The sequence below is a fragment of the Eschrichtius robustus genome, chromosome 21 (genome assembly GCF_028021215.1).
Source record: "Eschrichtius robustus isolate mEscRob2 chromosome 21, mEscRob2.pri, whole genome shotgun sequence".
NCBI lineage: Eukaryota > Metazoa > Chordata > Mammalia > Artiodactyla > Eschrichtiidae > Eschrichtius > Eschrichtius robustus.
In genome coordinates, this window is record NC_090844.1 from 9,355,843 (window position 1) to 9,373,220 (window position 17,378).

General features: G+C 37.1%; 1 protein-coding gene and 1 non-coding gene across 2 annotated transcripts in view; one reads left to right on the forward strand and one right to left on the reverse strand.

Moving 5' to 3' along the window:
* Window positions 1-17,378, forward strand: part of CSMD1 (CUB and Sushi multiple domains 1) — a 1,889,718-nt gene that overhangs the window by 1,303,913 nt on the left and 568,427 nt on the right. The gene's annotated exons all lie outside the window — the stretch shown is intronic.
* On the reverse strand, window positions 6,680-6,781 carry LOC137756127 (U6 spliceosomal RNA). Its single transcript, XR_011072184.1, has one exon. It is a non-coding gene; the product is annotated as a U6 spliceosomal RNA (small nuclear RNA).

Here is a 17,378-nt window from a genome sequence, read left to right on the forward strand (position 1 = left end):
ATTCCAGCACCCTCTGTGGAAAAGTCAGTCTTTTCTCCATTGTATTGCCTTTGCTCCTTTGTCAAACAAAGATCAGTTGACTGTAATATTTGTTTGGGTCTCTTTCTAGGCTTTCTCTTCTGTTGTATTCCTCTATTTGTCTATTTTAGCAGTATCACAATGGCTTGATGACTGTAGCTTTATAGTAATCTTCATTCTTTACAGCATGTCAGAATTTGCATCATGCCACAGTTTCACCCAGAGCTTTTAAAATGTAATTTTTTAAAATTAAATTGAAGAGGAAAGAGAAATTCTGAGTGGCCTAGAGAAATCTTGCAGGAGTGTACACTAGTTTTCGGTTCACTGGGAAATCTAGAATTAATTTTTCTCAAGCAGTTTTTTTTACCAATATTTCATTTTGCATATAATAATTATAAATAGGTGCTAATATTTATTAGGCACATGCATTGTAAGAAAGTTTTACACATATTACAAAGAATAATTTTTACAATCCTTCTAAGCAGGGATTACTATGCCCATTTTACATTAAAGAACAAAGGCTGGGGTAACGTACTCAAGTTCCCGTAGTAGATCCCAGGTCTGATATCTGAATGCCAAATACCTCTCTACAATACATTATCCCTTTTTTATAAATATCACTGGATGATCAATCTTTCTAATGGCATTTTAAAAAATGAATTTTAAGGCTTACCACATTTAAAGTTAGTGCTTTACATTTCTGTTATATTCCATTTCAAAATAAAAGAGACAATATTTGTGATTTTGGATAAAAATGTACTGTTGTGTTCACCGACTTATTCATATAACAAATATTTATTGTGCTCAATTTATGCCTGGCATTTTCATGTCCTTTTATTATATCTCAATATAAAGGTGCTGCAGATACTTCAAAACAGTTCAACGGATTCAATGTTCAGTGGTTCCAGCACACTGAACATCTTTATAAACAGCAAGAAGCAGATTCAGTGAGCAAGGAAATCCATTTGGGTTATACTAAAAGTTTTGAGATATAAAAGGCAGAAGTTTTAAAGTTTAGATAAGCAAGGAGAACAAACAGAAAAGGAGGAACAGGGATTAGTAGAAGGTGGGGAACGAAACTGACTCCAAGGTACAGTGATCTCTCATCACCATGGAAATGGAGACCCCAGTCCTGGCGGATGGAGGACCAAGGTGGACTGCCAAAGCCACGCCATCTCTTCCTCTCTGGGAGAGTCTTAAGTGAAGCAGAGGTCAAGTGTTTTTACAGGTTGGACTTTACCGTAACTCAAGGCCCTGCTGTTTTCCAAATAGCTGTTTGTTTCCAAAGGCCATCAGCTGTTAATTAGAGTGGCAGGGCTGAAGGTGCCACCAGCCCAGCATGTGGCTTTCACAGCAAACTAGCAGGTAAACAATTCTGGGTACTGGCTGAACTCCTCAAAGGGTTACCTAAGAAACCAGTCTATTTAAGCCAGAAGAAAAATAGCATTTACACAGAGAATATCTGCAAGAAAAGTAGAGATAATAAAAATGGAAACAATTGCCTATTGTAAATAAGCCTCAATTTTTATAGCTTTCTCAATAATGCCCCTACTTTCATAACTTATTTGAAAGGTAAATTAAGCTTCATAGACTTAAATTAGAAACAGAATTGATTTCCCTTTAGATATGGCTACCCTGTTCTCCATACGCTGTGATAGTAGAGAAATAGACATTTGCTCTCTCCGGTCTTATCCAAACTATGAACAGGTGACAGCCGGTGACAGTTTCTTCATCTGCCGTATACAGGGTAACCATATACTTGATTGTCCAAACTGGGACTCTTTTTGGTCTGGTATAAATGCTAAGCTAGACACAACAACAGCAGGTCTAAATTGGGACAGTTCCCGGACACACCAGGATGTAAGGTCCCCAACACTGCACAGGTACTTCAGGGAGAGAAGCGTGATTAGGTCACATTTGTAGTCATAGCTTTAAATCTGAATGGGATCCTGTATTTTATTGGATTCATAATGGATATTTTATATTGTAATGTGCTTCAATATAATTCTTTATCCCCTCACCCACATTTCAACAATTACACTCTTCATACATTTGAATAAATTTATACAAGGATATGGAAAAGACACTTCTTTAGAAATCCCTTGCTAGACCACCAAATAGAATGAACCATGCCAGAAGCTGATCTAGTAATTTATGTGGTCTCACCTCCCATTTTGCAAAAGTAAAACTAAGTTTAGGGACTTTGAGGCCCTTCCCTGAGGTCACATTGCTACCTGTGAAAGACAGATCTTCTACTAGTGCCTTTCCAGAGAGTATTCCAAGCCACTGTCATTATCCATGAAACCCAGAACTCAGATGGATGAGCCGTACCCTGATTTTATAGAAACAAGCCCAAGCTTAGCATCAGATGATAATGTAATGATGTGTAGAACAGTTTTAAGGGATTTCTACCGTGGAAAGGACAATTAGACTGCTGAGTCATTAAATTCAACATAGTGAGAGAAACTGGCCCTGAGACAACTTTATTTTGTAGCCACTCTTTTAGGTAGAAAATAAGAATAATGGCTTCACTTATCAAGCTTGGAATCAGATCTTATCAGTCAACTTAAATGTCCCTGTAAAAAATGTCATCAAAATACAGGCTCCCAAAATCCACTCACATATTTTCTATAATGAACCTAGTAAATTAATTTATAATGAATAGATCTCTTATTTTTACTTCAAAAAGCAGGCTTGAATTATGTTGATCCTTCTTTTTTTTCCCAGATTTATTGAGAGGTAATTGACACATAATGTTGTATAAGTTTAAGGTGTGCGAGGTGATGATTTGATGCAGGTGTGTATTGTGAAATGAGTCCCACAATAATGTTAGTTAACACCTCCATCACCTCACAAAATTACCACTATTTTTGTGATGAGAACTTTAAAGATCTATTCTCTTAGCAACTTTCAAATATACAATACAGTGTTATTAACTACAGTCACCATGCTGCACATCGCATCCTCACATTTTCTTTATCCATTCATTTCCATGTCTTGGTTCTTGTGAATAATGCTGCAGTGAACACGGGAGTGCAGATTTATTCAAGATAGCGATTTCATTTCCTTTGGATGTGAACCCAGAATTGGGATTGCTGGATCACGTGGTTCTATTTTTATATTTTTGAGGAACCTCCATACTGGTTTTTTCTGTTGCAGCTGCACCAATTTACATTCCCACCATATGTTGATCTTTTTAAGTGAAATTTGTCCAAATCTAGAATTGTTGGTTCCAAAATGACCTTGCTTACTGCACTTTATCCAAAGATAGTTTAAGGGTAAAATTTGGCCAAGTTCTTCTCCACATTGTTATGAATCCAAATAAAGAATTTGGAACTGCATAAAATATGTAGCAATGGTGAATATAATAAATGCTTTGATGGGAATCCTAGAGCCAGTTTGGAATATGATCTATGTCATTCAGAATGAGGCTGAGTCTGCCCAGCTGCAGTAGTGTTATGACTGTATTTACCTTCTATGTCATTATCTGAAACTGGGTTCAAAAGAGATCAAAATAAAGGAATAGGATAGTGCAGTCTGATTTTGGATGGCATATAAAGAAGCTAGAATATATGCACATCATTTGGCAAGAAAGGAAAAATTCCAAAATCTACATCTAAATAAGAATGTTAAGTATTAGAGAGTTATTCAGAAGAAAAATATATAAAGTTGCTTATTTCCATATTTATAATAAGCCATCATTAAATTTAAATAGGATAAACTTTATACATGTGGCTTTAACCTGTTAATTTGAATGTGTTCACATGAGAGTAGGTCATGGTTTTTGCTTATGTGGAACCAAAACTTTACATTTTTCTAAATGTTCTAAAACATAGTATTCTAATACTGTCACATTTTAAGTCAATAAATAGCATCAAATAAAAATAAGCAAACTGCCAGCTTAAAATTAATGAATATCCTTTACATCTTAAAATTTGGGGCAAAATATTTTGATATCAAGCTAAGCACAGCAGGTATAATTTATTTGAAAAAAAAATAAGGGGGCTTTCCTGGTGGCGCAGTGGTTGAGAATCTGCCTGCCAGTGCAGGGCACACGGGTTCGAGCTCTGGTCTGGGAAGATCCCACATGCCGCGGAGCAACTAGGCCCGTGAGCCACAACTACTGAGCCTGCGCGTCTGGAGCCTGTGCTCCGCAACAAGAGAGGCCGCGATAGTGAGAGGCCCACGCACCGCGATGAAGAGTGGTCCCTGCTTGCCACAACTAGAGAAAGCCCTCGCACAGAAACAAAGACCCAACACAGCCAAAAATATAAATAAATAAATTAATTAATTAAAATAAATAAATAAATAAATTGGAAGTCTGAAGTCCTGGGTGTGAATCTAATTTACTAGTCGTAGGGCCTTGGTAAATTATTAAACTTCTTTGTCTCAGTTTCCACATGAGGAAAAAGGATGACAACCTCACAAAATAATTATAGGTATTAAAGTAAAAGAGTATGAAAATGTTTTCAGTAGAAGAAAGACAAGGCACAAAAACGATATTCAAAAAAGTGCTTTAAAAATATTTTATTTTTCTTTCAACTTAAAATAATCCTTTGACACCTTGTTGAAATGCCCCCCAATTTAGAAGAATGCTGACATGCACATATGAGCACTGCCACAGAAAAGGCGGTGTTGATTATGGAAATGGAGTGGGGGCTTTCTCTAGATCTCTTGTGCTCAGTGGTGTGCTGATAAATGGTTCACAACCAGTTTACTGGGGGGAAGAGCTCAATTTATAGCATTTTCTAATCTACTTGGTCTAAACCCTTCCATGTTGACCAATTCCTGGCTATCCACATAGTGTCACTGGACATGGCATTAGGAAGAGATATGCAGTAGTCCTCTCTTGTGTAATATTTCCACCAGACAGAAACCTCAGGAGTGCAGAGAAATGCCAAATACAGTAAAATAATTAGGAATTTATGTGATCTGAGTAGTTATTACCTCTATTTTTAATATAATTGTTTTAATTTTGTTTACATAATTTAATCACTTATTATAATTACTATATTTAGCAATTGTCTTGCGAATTTCTGAGTATTTAACATTGGTCTCCCAAACTGAAGTTTTCTTATTCCTTGTGAGATGTGGTAACCAGATGTAGGAGCATATTCTAAGTGTTGACACACATGACATTTAAAATGGGGAAGATAATCATTGGTCAGTCCTTGGGTCCAAGAGCTATTGGGAAGACCTTAAGATTCTCCCTCTGTTTCTTGAGTTATGGTTTGGAATCCTTTCGTTTATATATAAAGTTTGAATTTTTTAAATCTTACAAACGTTATAAAAATCTTATGAACACATCAGGTTCTTTTATGTCAATTTCTACAAACATTGTAAGAAACCTTGTCCTTAGAAAAATTTTATTCTAGATGACAAGATTTGAAAAAAAAAAGATATTTGAAAAGCCTCTAAAACTACCTCAACCCTTTTGGAATAATATACTTAGAAAGTGAAAAAAGTTTTCTTTCTTTTTTTTTTCTTCAGGTTTTATTTAACCAATTGTGTTTTTGTTGTTGAATTATTATAGTTTCATTCTCATTGAAAATACAATGAAACTAAAAATGTATCATCATAAACTTTCTGGTGTGATTGATACCATGATGAAATCATTTATACAAACTGAAAACTTCGTTGAGTATATATAAAACAAAACTTTACGATTTCAAAAACACCAGAAAATAATAGTCGAAATGCTTTGTGAATGCCCAAGGTTGGAATATAGCATCCTGTACAAACTAGCAATGTGTCACAGCACCCCATTTAAAATGGCAAGCTTCATCTTCTGAGGTGTGGGAGATACAATCCAACATTGTTAGACAATGGTGTGTATATGGTGAGGTTTGGACAAAGGCTGATGCAGCAAATGGTCTCTTCTCTACTGCTCTTACTTTGTTGAAACCATGGTTTAAAATCTAGTCCTCTGTATAAAGCTATTTATCTTCCCAAGCCCCATCTTTTAGGTTGAAGTGCCAAAAAAAATAATAGTAATAATAATAATAATCTTACTGTCATCACTGCATTAATTTCAGTTTATTTATGAGCAAGTTATTGTTCCTGACAGGAAGGGCCATGGTTCGCTAAGAAATGAGAATAAACTAAAAAGAGAGCATATAGAGGACAACAGGGTGCCTGTGCTATTTTCACGGCCTTCAGCAGTTGACCTGGGCCTGGCCTGATTGAAACACATTCCTTCTAAGTAAAGCACCTGATACAATTTTAGGAAAATATGTAAGTGAATCAGTTTTTGCTTTAAAAAAAAAAATCAGTACCTTACTATGTCTTGAGAAAAATACTAGATATAAACAAAGGATCATAAAACTAGAATTTTATAAAATTTTTAACTATTCAATCTGATGAAATAAAAATCCTAAGAGAGTTTTAAAAGCTGATTATTACTGCCAATTATGATCCCTGAAATGTTCATGGAGTAACTAGATCATACCTGAGATTTTACAAAAAGTTTTCATGCCTACACCTCCTTGGCATCACAGAAAATTTGCCATGAGGTAGGGAGGGTGCTATTGTTACTTCCATTTTCCCTAGAGGAAACTGGGGCTTGGGATTTCCAGTAAGTTTTTTCACCTGGACATCTATTCATTCTCTCAACAGATCTTCTATTGAATATACACTTTATTTTTGTTGAAATATATTTGACAAAAATATTGAATGCTTCGTGAATTTGCAAGTCGTCCTTCTGCGGGGTACCTGCTAACCTTCTCTGTCATTTGAATTTCAGTGTCTGCATTACTGAAGGAGCACCAACATGTACTTTTAAATAGACAGATATTTACATTGACATCATTTAATGGTTTTTGAGGCATATTCTTCACATCATTCTCATGAGCTTGAGAGAGAGGGGTGAATAGAATGATGCTAAAGAAAGAAGCATAAGGAATAGAAGCAGGAGCTCTCTCTAGTATGTTGGATAAAACAAAGACAAAAAACAAACCCTCGGAAACCTAACACTGAATTCATAAATGGGTGAGAAACAGAATCTCTGTCTAATCTTCAAACCATTTCTAGGGTTGCTCTGAGGGACATTTCAGATTTCAAGCTGCTGCCTTAGATAAATACCTCGCTGTACTTTAGTGCTTACTTTAATTCATTTTAGGTAAGATCTATAGCCTTGGTTCTACACACCCTGAGACTTGTCTTTGTGTTTATCTTATTTAAGTGCATTTTTTCGTGTTTTACCCAGGGGTTATTTAGAACCCTGTCGAGTCAATTATTTGATTAAAATTAAGTTGGATAACAAAGAACCAAGATACTGATTATTTTCCTAACAAATTATATTTTATTTGGTCAAAACAATACAAAAGTAAAGGAGACACTAAAACCTAATATTGTAGCAGTAATTTTAAATATATTGATTAATATTCAGGATGTTAAATTTCAAACCAAGTAGAAAATTCTTGTTATAAGGATTGTTAACCCTTTAGATTGTATATGTTCCTTGGATGTCATTTAAAAATCAGTCAGGGAATTCCCTGGCGGTCCAGTGGTTAGGAGTTGGTGCTCTCACTGCCAGGGGCCAGGGTTCGATCCCTGGTTGGGGAATTAAGATTCCCACAAGCCATGTGGCATGGCCAAAAAAATAAAATTAAATTAAATTAAAAAGTAAAAGAAAAGAAAAATCAGTCACGTGGGTAGCTTTATATACACACACACACACACACATATGTATGCATATATATCTATATACACATACGTATGTGTGTGTGTATATATATATGCATGTGTGTATGTATATATTATAAATATCCCAAATAAACACAAACAGGAAAGGAATCTTTTAAAAATACATTGACTTCTTTGATGCATAGATAGACAAAATCCTGATAAAATAAAATATTTTCGTGGAATTTTAGTTGTGGAAATTTTAGTCTTCAGAGCGTATGGTGTGTTGCCTTCATGACGCACTCTTGCCAGCTTTAATCCTGACTCTCTCCATAGCTTTGTGGATAGTTCTAATGGTGCTAGGATGTGCTCCCTATTTTCAGTGTGAATCTGGACATCTTAATTAGAAATCTGTACTCAACACTGTGATGAGATGAAGATTCAGCCATTCTTCGTATAATGGAAAAGAGAGAAAATGGTCCTGATTTTTCCATTTTCATTGAAATGGTATAGTGGCCAATAAAATAATACAAGGCAGGTGAAAATCCATATTTCTTACCCTACTTGATTTTTCCACATAGGAAAAAATCAGTGCTGTTGACCCACCATCAACATGATTCCCATAAGATATTTTACAAATCCTACACATGAGTAATACTAAGTCATCTGTGCTTTCTTACCAGTTTCCATTTTGTCCAAACTAACAGGGTTTGGGAGGAGAATTGATTATGTGATTGACATGGAACTGGAGTGGAAAACCTTTCTTTGTATAAAGACAAACATTTTAATTTTGAGATACAAACTTTGATTCGCTGACCCATCTGATTGCTGGAGACTTACAATCAGCGTCAGTGATGTTTGAACAAAGCATTTGTCTCAATGGCTATGAAAGACATGTCTGAATCCTATCCTTTTTGTGGAGTCTTAGCCACATGTCCCATAACTGCTTCCAGAAAACATCTGCTTAAGGGTCTCATAGTAAAGTCAGACTTGGCTTCTCCCAGACTGAATGTCTGAGCCTCACCTTTGACAAATATGTTCTCTTCTCCGAATTTCCTGTGTCTGCGGATAGTATCAACACTTAGGCTCTTGGAGAAAGCCTTCTTTATTCTTTTTAAAGATCTTTGTTACTTACCCCTTTCTCTGTGTTTAGGGTACAAGGTTGTCGGCTGATCTAGCTCAGCTCCCCTCCCCCTCCTCTCCCAAGGGCGCTGCTGGCTCTGGCCCTCGGCACCCACAGTCCTGTGGACACTAGGCCTGCTCACGTCTACTCTTTCCTTAATTCCTGCTGCCAGACAAATAAAGTGGACTCCTGACATTTATACATATATTTAAGTTCGAGAGAGATGGAGAGGAAAAGAGAGAGAGAGAATAAATAGTGCATTTATTTTGTTTTTTTTAATTAATTAATTAATTATTTTTTTGCCTGTGTTGGGTCCTCGTCTCTGTGAGGGCTTTCTCTAGTTGCAGCAAGCGGGGGCCACTCTTAATCGCGGTGCGCGGGCCTCTCACTATTGTGGCCTCTCTTGTTGCGGAGCACAGGCTCCAGACGCACAGGCTCAGCAGTTGTGGCTCACGGGCCTAGTTGCTCCGCGGCACGTGGGATCTTCCCAGACCAGGGCTCGAACCCATGTCCCCTGCATTAGCAGGCAGATTCTCAACCACTGCGCCACCAGGGAAGCCCGTAAATAGTGCATTTATTTTAAAGATTTAAATAACACGATCATTTTACTCTGAGCATACACCCTAGTGAGCCTGAGAAGAAAAATGCAGACCTCCTATGCTCCTTGTTGATCATGTTGTATTTCACTGTCTCGCTGTCGATTCCAGGCTGATTTTGACTAGACACAAGTTCGACTTCATGAACTATCTTAGAGTCTGCCTCTTGTGTGTAGATAAAGAGTCACTGCATTTCCAAAAGGTCACCGTAAGTGTTTTGCTCCCCTGTGGACACAACTGCAAAACAGCCGTCTTTGAACATCTTTGACCACATGGAATAAAAATCTTCCACTTGTTTCTCTCAAGGTCTGCTTCATGGCCCCTCTCTCCTCCAGCCCCTGGATGCACCGTTCTCATTTGTTCTGTTCTCCCATCATGTTGTACTTCCTTGCTACGAATCTGCCATCTTCTCCCCACTGTGTACAGACCACACGTATGTCTGAAGCGTCGCTCATTTTGTGAAGGCTATCGCTCTTCCATCCTTTGTTTTCTCCTCTCCAAGCATCTCCAGCCGCAGTGATCAGCACAAGGCACAGGTGTTGAAAACTGCTAACTATGCCGAGTTTGGGCCCTTACTTCTGCTTCACGTGTGTTAGTGTTGTCTGCACTGCCTCAAGGAATTTCTGTAGGTCAGAGGCAGCCTTGTGTACAGAAAAGCCTGTCCTAGCGTCTTAACAAATGAACAATGACAACAATGAGTCCACGTTCATGGAGCACTTGCTTCATGCTGGGCACCGAGCTGATTACTAATACTTTTAATCCTCTCAGTAATCCCATGAGGTGGACATTAGAACCATCCCCGTTCTATAGATGAGGTAACAGAGAACGTACACAACATCCCATGGCTCATATGTATCCGAGGGGGATTTGATCTTAAATATCCTGGGTCCAGACCCCAAACTGTAAACTGCTACCTTAGACCAGTCTCGCACTATCAAATCAAACGGTGCCGATGAAAGTATTTACAGATAAACTATAAAATGTCAGGCATGTATGTCCATAACATATCTTATTTCTGGGGGCACATGGATGAGCATACACTCAGTGCTGAATAAAACTTGATGATTAGGGGGGTATTGTTCAAGATGAGCACCCTGTGACTTGGTTTTGCTCTTATGAGTTTGGAATTATGGCTGTTCTTTTAGATTACACAGTCAAAACAGGCTCCTACTTGGAAATTTTATTTTCATATTTTAGATTCATATGACATCGTTTCTCTAAAGAAGTTAACATTTTATGGCCCATCTGGGAATGTTATTTTATGCTGTGTGATTTTACTCCCTAGTTCTACTGTATATTGGGAACTCAAGGTATTCACTGATGCTTTTTCATAAGGATGTTAAGAGGATTAATGTAATAAAGTTTGCAGTTATTTGCACTTGTTTGAAAAGCCCACACTGTTAAAAAAAAAAAAAAAAACAGCACTGTTTTTCCTCTTATCCGCTTTACCACGTCAGCACTGCCTTTTTCCTACAGTGGGAGATCCCAAAGGGACTGATTCATGATTTATTCTTCTTTGCAAAGAAGGAAAAATACGGTTACCCAGGGGTGGTTGGTAAAGAGAATACCTGCTAACTGTTTGTGTGTTTCAAAGATTTGAAAACTAAATGGAGTTTCAGATAACCACAGAAGGATTCCAAATACTGAGGCAACTTACCTGTGTCCCAAGTGAAAAAAAAAAAAAATTTGTTGGGGCAGTGGGTAGGTAACCAGAGCCCAATATCATATTATTTTTGTCCCAGCACTGACATCATTAATCAGTGAAGGGGAGCATCTCTCTAATAGTCTTCATTACCCGTTTTTTCTCAAAATAGAAATGATGTTGCTTCCCTGAGCCTCCCTGACACACAACAGGAAGCAGTTTGCTTTTAGCATTGAGTTCCTGGAACAAGTTACATTTTATTTCAAGAATTTATGTGCTATTTCTGTAAATTGTTCTTAAATACTTGTATTAGCATTTAGGAAATTAGACGAATTTAAAGTATATGTAACCACTCCATGTTCAATTTAATGACAATGTTCTAAAGACCTAAAATTAAGAGAATACACTATTAATATTAGGTTATCTACCATATGAAGTTTATGCTTTTAATATGCATCATTTCATAGATCTAGAATGGAATTATTAATTCAAAGAGCAAAACAAGTGGCACACGAAACAATACCCCAAGAATTGGCAGGAAATCCTTAAAGTTATAGGCAAGAATTCAAATAAATGTGTTGAAAAGCTTTCATTTTTTTCTTGAAAAAAGCTATAATGAAAACATGCTCATTTAAACATTACTGAAATTCACTTTTAAGATCAGAATGATGTAAACATAAACAGAGCAATTGTTTCTAAGGAAATTTATGTAAATTAGATAGTTATTGCAGTAAATCTATGAAAAAGATCAACCTTTCATACACTGAAATGCAGTCATCGATAGGACAAAAATTCATTCCACTCCAGTATTTCACATATTACCATTTGTTTTTAATTAAATAAATGTCATCTTCGAACTAAGCTTAAAAAGAAATTGGTTTTGGTGTAATATTGTGAGGGAGATAACGTAGTAAAGGTTTTGAGTCCCCCTTTTATTTTAATATCATAAAGGTTGTTTGTATTATAATAATCACTATTACATGCCTTTGTGCTGGCTCTGTGTTACTTTTGATCTGGGTATTTCAAAGTGAAAGAGTCATTATTCTTGTTCCTAATCCAAAATTTCTCTTTGTACAGTGTATGATGTATATGATATATTTACCACTAGTTAACAATTGAATATTGTTTCTCCCCAACAGACAGACAGAAAGAAAGAAAGAGAAAAGGAGGGAGGGAGAAGGAAGGAAGGAAGCAACAGGGGTAAAGAAGGAAAATTTCCAAAGAAAACCCCGAATGAGTGTAAAGGAAATTTTGTTTATGGTTTGTACTGTCTTTCTACACGTTAGCATCCCCAGGTGACCTGTTCCTATTGACGTTTGTTAAATAGTGACATTCTTGTCACATCAAGATGATTTGTTACAATTCCTAAAAACAGCATATAAAAAGTTTCTCTGACGCTTTTTAAATGCTCCTGACTTTCTCTAGCCTCAGGGCCTTAGAACAGGATGTACCTCCAATCTGGCGGCTCCTGCTCTGCCCACACCCTCAGCACTCTGGGGGGCTCAGTGTCCCTAACAGCACCTCCGTGGTGTCCCCCAGCTCCCCACCACTCTGTCCTCTACCTCTGAGCCCCGCTGTTGTGACCATATGTCCTTCCATGTCCAATCTCCCACTGCACTTTCACCACATGCCCCTGTGCCTGACATCGGGTAGGACCTCAATTTTTGGTTATAAACGAATAAGTGGCTGCATTAGGGGTTGAGGTAGGTAACCCACTGGAGGGGTTATCAAAACATCACCCACTTGAAATTCCCTTCCTGTGCCTGGCAATTTCCTAAATCCATGATTTGAAGCCAATTTCTTTGGTGTTTAAAGATGTTTCTGTCCTTATTAAATGCTCAGTAAATATATTAAGTGAATGGGTGATTTTTACAAAGTATTCATGGAACTTACCCTTTTAAAAAGACTGTGCTGTTTTTTAATTTAATTTACTTTTATTTTTAACATCTTTATTGGAGTATAATTGCTTTACAATGTTGTTAGTTTCTGCTGTATAACAAAGTGAATCAGCTATACGTATACATATATCCCCATATCTCCTCCCTCTTGCGTCTCCCTCCCACCCTCCCTATCCCACCCCTCTAGGTGGTCACAAAGCACTGAGCTGATCTCCCTGTGCTATGTGGCTGCTTCCCACTAGCTATCTGTTTTCCATTTGGTAGTGTATATATGTCCATGACACTCTCTTACCCTGTCACATCTCACCCCACCCCCTCCCCATATCCTCAAGTCCATTCTCTAGTAGGTCTGTGTCTTTATTCCCGTCTTGCCACTAGGTTCTTCATGGCCTTTTTTTTTTTCTTAGATTCCATATATATGTGTTAGCATACTGTATTTTATTTGTTTTTCTCTTTCTGACTTACTTCACTCTGTATGACAGACTCTAACTCCATCCACCTCATTACAAATACCTCCATTTCATTTCTTTTTATGGCTGAGTAATATTCCATTGTATATATGTGCCACATCTTCTTTATCCATTCATCCGATGATGGACACTTAGGTTGCTTCCATGTCCTGGCTATTGTAAATAGAGCTGCAATGAACATTTTGGTACATGACTTTTTTTTTTTTTTTTTTTTTTTTTTTTCATTCTATCCCATTTGCTTTTTTTTTTTTTTAACATCTTTATTGAAGTATAATTGCTTTACAATGGTGTGTTAGTTTCTGCTTTAAAACAAAGTGAATCAGTTATACATATACGTATGTTCCCATATCTCTTCCCTCTTGCATCTCCCTCCCTCCCTCCCACCCTCCCCATTCCACCCCTCTAGGTGGTCACAAAGCACCGAGCTGATCTCCCTGTGCTATGTGGCTGCTTCCCACTAGCTATCTGTTTTCCATTTGGTAGTGTATATATGTCAGTGCTACCCTCTCACTTTGTCCCAGCTTACCCTTCCCCCTCCCCATATCCTCAAGTCCATTCTCTAGTAGGTCTGTGTCTTTATTCCCATCTTGCCACTAGGTTCTTCATGACCTTTTTTTTTTTTTTCCTTAGATTCCATATATATGTGTTAGCATACTGTATTTGTTTTTCTCTTTCTGACTTACTTCACTCTGTATGACAGACTCTAACTCCATCCACCTCATTACAAATACCTCCATTTCATTTCTTTTTATGGCTGAGTAATATTCCATTGTATATATGTGCCACATCTTCTTTATCCAGTCATCTGATGATGGACACTTTGGTTGCTTCCATGTCCTGGCTATTGTAAATAGAGCTGCAATGAACATTTTGGTACATGACTCTTTTTGAATTATGGTTTTCTCAGGGTATATGCCCAGTAGTGGGATTGTTGGGTCATATGGTAGTTCTTTTTTTAGTTTTCTAAGGAACCTCCATACTGTTCTCCATAGTGGCTGTATCAATTTACATTCCCACCAACAGTGCAAGAGTGTTCCCTTTTCTCCACACCCTCTCCAGCATTTATTGTTTCTAGATTTTTTGATGATGGCCATTCTTACCGGTGTGAGATGATATCTCATTGTAGTTTTGATTTGCATTTCTCTAATGATTAATTATGTTGAGCATTCTTTCATGTGTCTGTTGGCAATCTGTATATCTTCTTTGGAGAAATGTCTATTTCGGTCTTCTGCCCATTTTGGATTGGGTTGTTCTTTTTTTTGTTATTGAGCTGCATGAGCTGCTTATAAATCTTGGAGATTAATCCTTTGTCAGTTGCTTCATTTGCAAATATTTTCTCCCATTCTGAGGGTTGTCTTTTGTTCTTGTTTATGGTTTCCTTTGCTGTGCAAAAGCTTTTAAGTTGCATTAGGTCCCATTTGTTTATTTGTGTTTTTATTTCCATTTCTCTAGGAGCTGGGTCAAAAAGGATCTTGCTGTGATTTATGTCATAGAGTGTTCTGCCTATGTTTTCCTCTAAGAGTTTGATAGTGTCTGGCCTTACACTTAGGTCTTTAATCCATTTTGAGTTTATTTTTGTGTATGGTGTCAGGGAGTGTTCTAATTTCATACTTTTACATGTACCTGTCCTGTTTTCCCAGCACCACTTATTGAAGAGGCTGTCTTCTCCACTGTATATGCTTGCCTCCTTTATCAAAGATAAGGTGACCATATGTGCCTGGGTTTATCTCTGGGCTTTCTATCCTGTTCCATTGATCTATGTTTCTGTTTTTGTGCCAGTACCAAACTGTCTTGATTACTGTAGCTTTGTAATATAGTGTGAAGTCAGGGAGCCTGGTTCCTCCAGCTCCGTTTTTCGTTCTCAAGATTGCTTTGGCTATTGGGGGTCTTTTGTGTCTCCATACAAATTGTGAAATTTTTTGTTCTAGTTCTGTGAAAAATGCCAGTGGTAGTTTGATAGGGATTGCATTGAATCTGTAGATTGCTTTGGGTAGTAGAGTCATTTTCACAATGTTGATTCTTCCAATCCAAGAACATGGTATATCTCTCCATGTATTTGTATCATCTTTAATTTCTTTCATCAGTGTCTTATAATTTTCTGCATACAGGTCTTTTGTCTCCTTAGGTAGGTTTTATTCCTAGATATTTTATTCTTTTTGTTGCAATGGTAAACGGGAGTGTTTTCTGAATTTCACTTTCAGATTTTTCATCATTAGTGTTTAGGAATGCAAGAGATTTCTGTGCATTAATTTTGTATCCTGCTACTTTACCAAATTCATTGATTAGCTCTAGTAGTTTTCTGGTAGCATCTTTAGGATTCTCTATGTATAGTATCATGTCATCTGCAAACAGTGACAGCTTTACTTCTTCTTTTCCCATTTGAATTCCTTTTATTTCTTTTTCTTTCTCTGATTGCTGTGGCTAACACTTCCAAAACTATGTTGAATAATAGTGGTGAGAGTGGGCAACCTTGTCTTGTTCCTGATCTTAGTGGAAATGGTTTCAGTTTTTCACCATTGAGGACAATGTTGGCTGTGGGTCTGTCATATATGGCCTTTATTACGTTGAGGAAAGTTCCCTCTATGCCTACTTTCTGCAGGGCTTTTATCATAAATGGGTGTTGAATTTTGTTGAAAGCTTTCTCTGCATCTATTGAGATGATCATATGGTTTTTCTCCTTGAATTTGTTAATGTGATGTATCACGTTGATTGATTTGCGTATATTGAAGAATCCTTGCATTCCTGGGATAAACCCCACTTGATCATGGTGTATGATCCTCTTAATGTGCTGTTGGATTCTGTTTGCTAGTATTTTGTGGAGGATTTTTGCATCTATGTTCATCAGTGATATTGGCCTGTAGTTTTCTTTCTTTGTGACATCTTTGTCTGGTTTTGGTATCAGGGTGATGGTGGCCTCGTAGAATGAGTTGGGGAGTGTTCCTCCCTCTGCAATATTTTGGAAGAGTTTGAGAAGGATAGGTGTTAGCTCTTCTCTAAATGTTTGATAGAATTCACCTGTGAAGCCATCTGGCCCTGGGCTTTTGTTTGTTGGAAGATTTTTAATCACAGTTTCAATTTCAGTGCTTGTGATTGGTCTGTTCCTATTTTCTGTTTCTTCCTGGTTCAGTCTCGGCAGGTTGTGCATTTCTAAGAATCTGTCCATTTCTTCCAGGTTGTCCATTTTATTGGCATAGAGTTGCTTGTAGTAATCTCTCATGATCGTTTGTATTTCTGCAGTGTCAGTGGTTACTTCTCCTTTTTCATTTCTAATTCTATTGATTTGAGTCTTCTCCCTTTTTCTCTTGATGAGTCTGGCTAATGGTTTATCAATTTTATTTATCGTCTCAAAGAACCAGCTTTTAGTTTTATTGATCTTTGCTATTGTCTCCTTCATTTCTTTTTCATTTATTTCTGATCTGATCTTTATGATTTCTTTCCTTCTGCTAGCTTTGGGGTTTTTTTGTTCTTCTTTCTCTAATTGCTTTAGGTGCAAAGTTAGGTTGTTTATTTGAGATGTTTCCTGTTTCTTGAGGTAGGCTTGTATTGCTATAAACTTCCCTCTTAGAACTGCTTTTGCTGCATCCCATAGGTTTTGGGTCATCGTGTCTCCATTGTCATTTGTTTCTAGGTATTCTTTGATTTCCCCTTTGATTTCTTCAGTGATCACTTCGTTATTAAGTAGTGTATTGTGTAGCCTCCGTGTGTTTGTATTTTTTACAGATCTTTTCCTGTAATTGGTATCTAGTCTCATAGCGTTGTGGTCAGAAAAGATAGTTGATACGATTTCAGTTTTCTTAAATTTACCAAGGCTTGATTTGTGACCCAAGATATGATCTATCCTGGAGAATGTTCCATGAGCACTTGAGAAAAATGTGTATTCTGTTGTTTTTGGGTGGAATGTCCTATAAATATCAATTAAGTCCATCTTGTTTAATGTATCATTTAAAGCTTGTGTTTCCTTATTTATTTTCATTTTGGATGATCTGTCCATTGGTGAAAGTGGGGTGT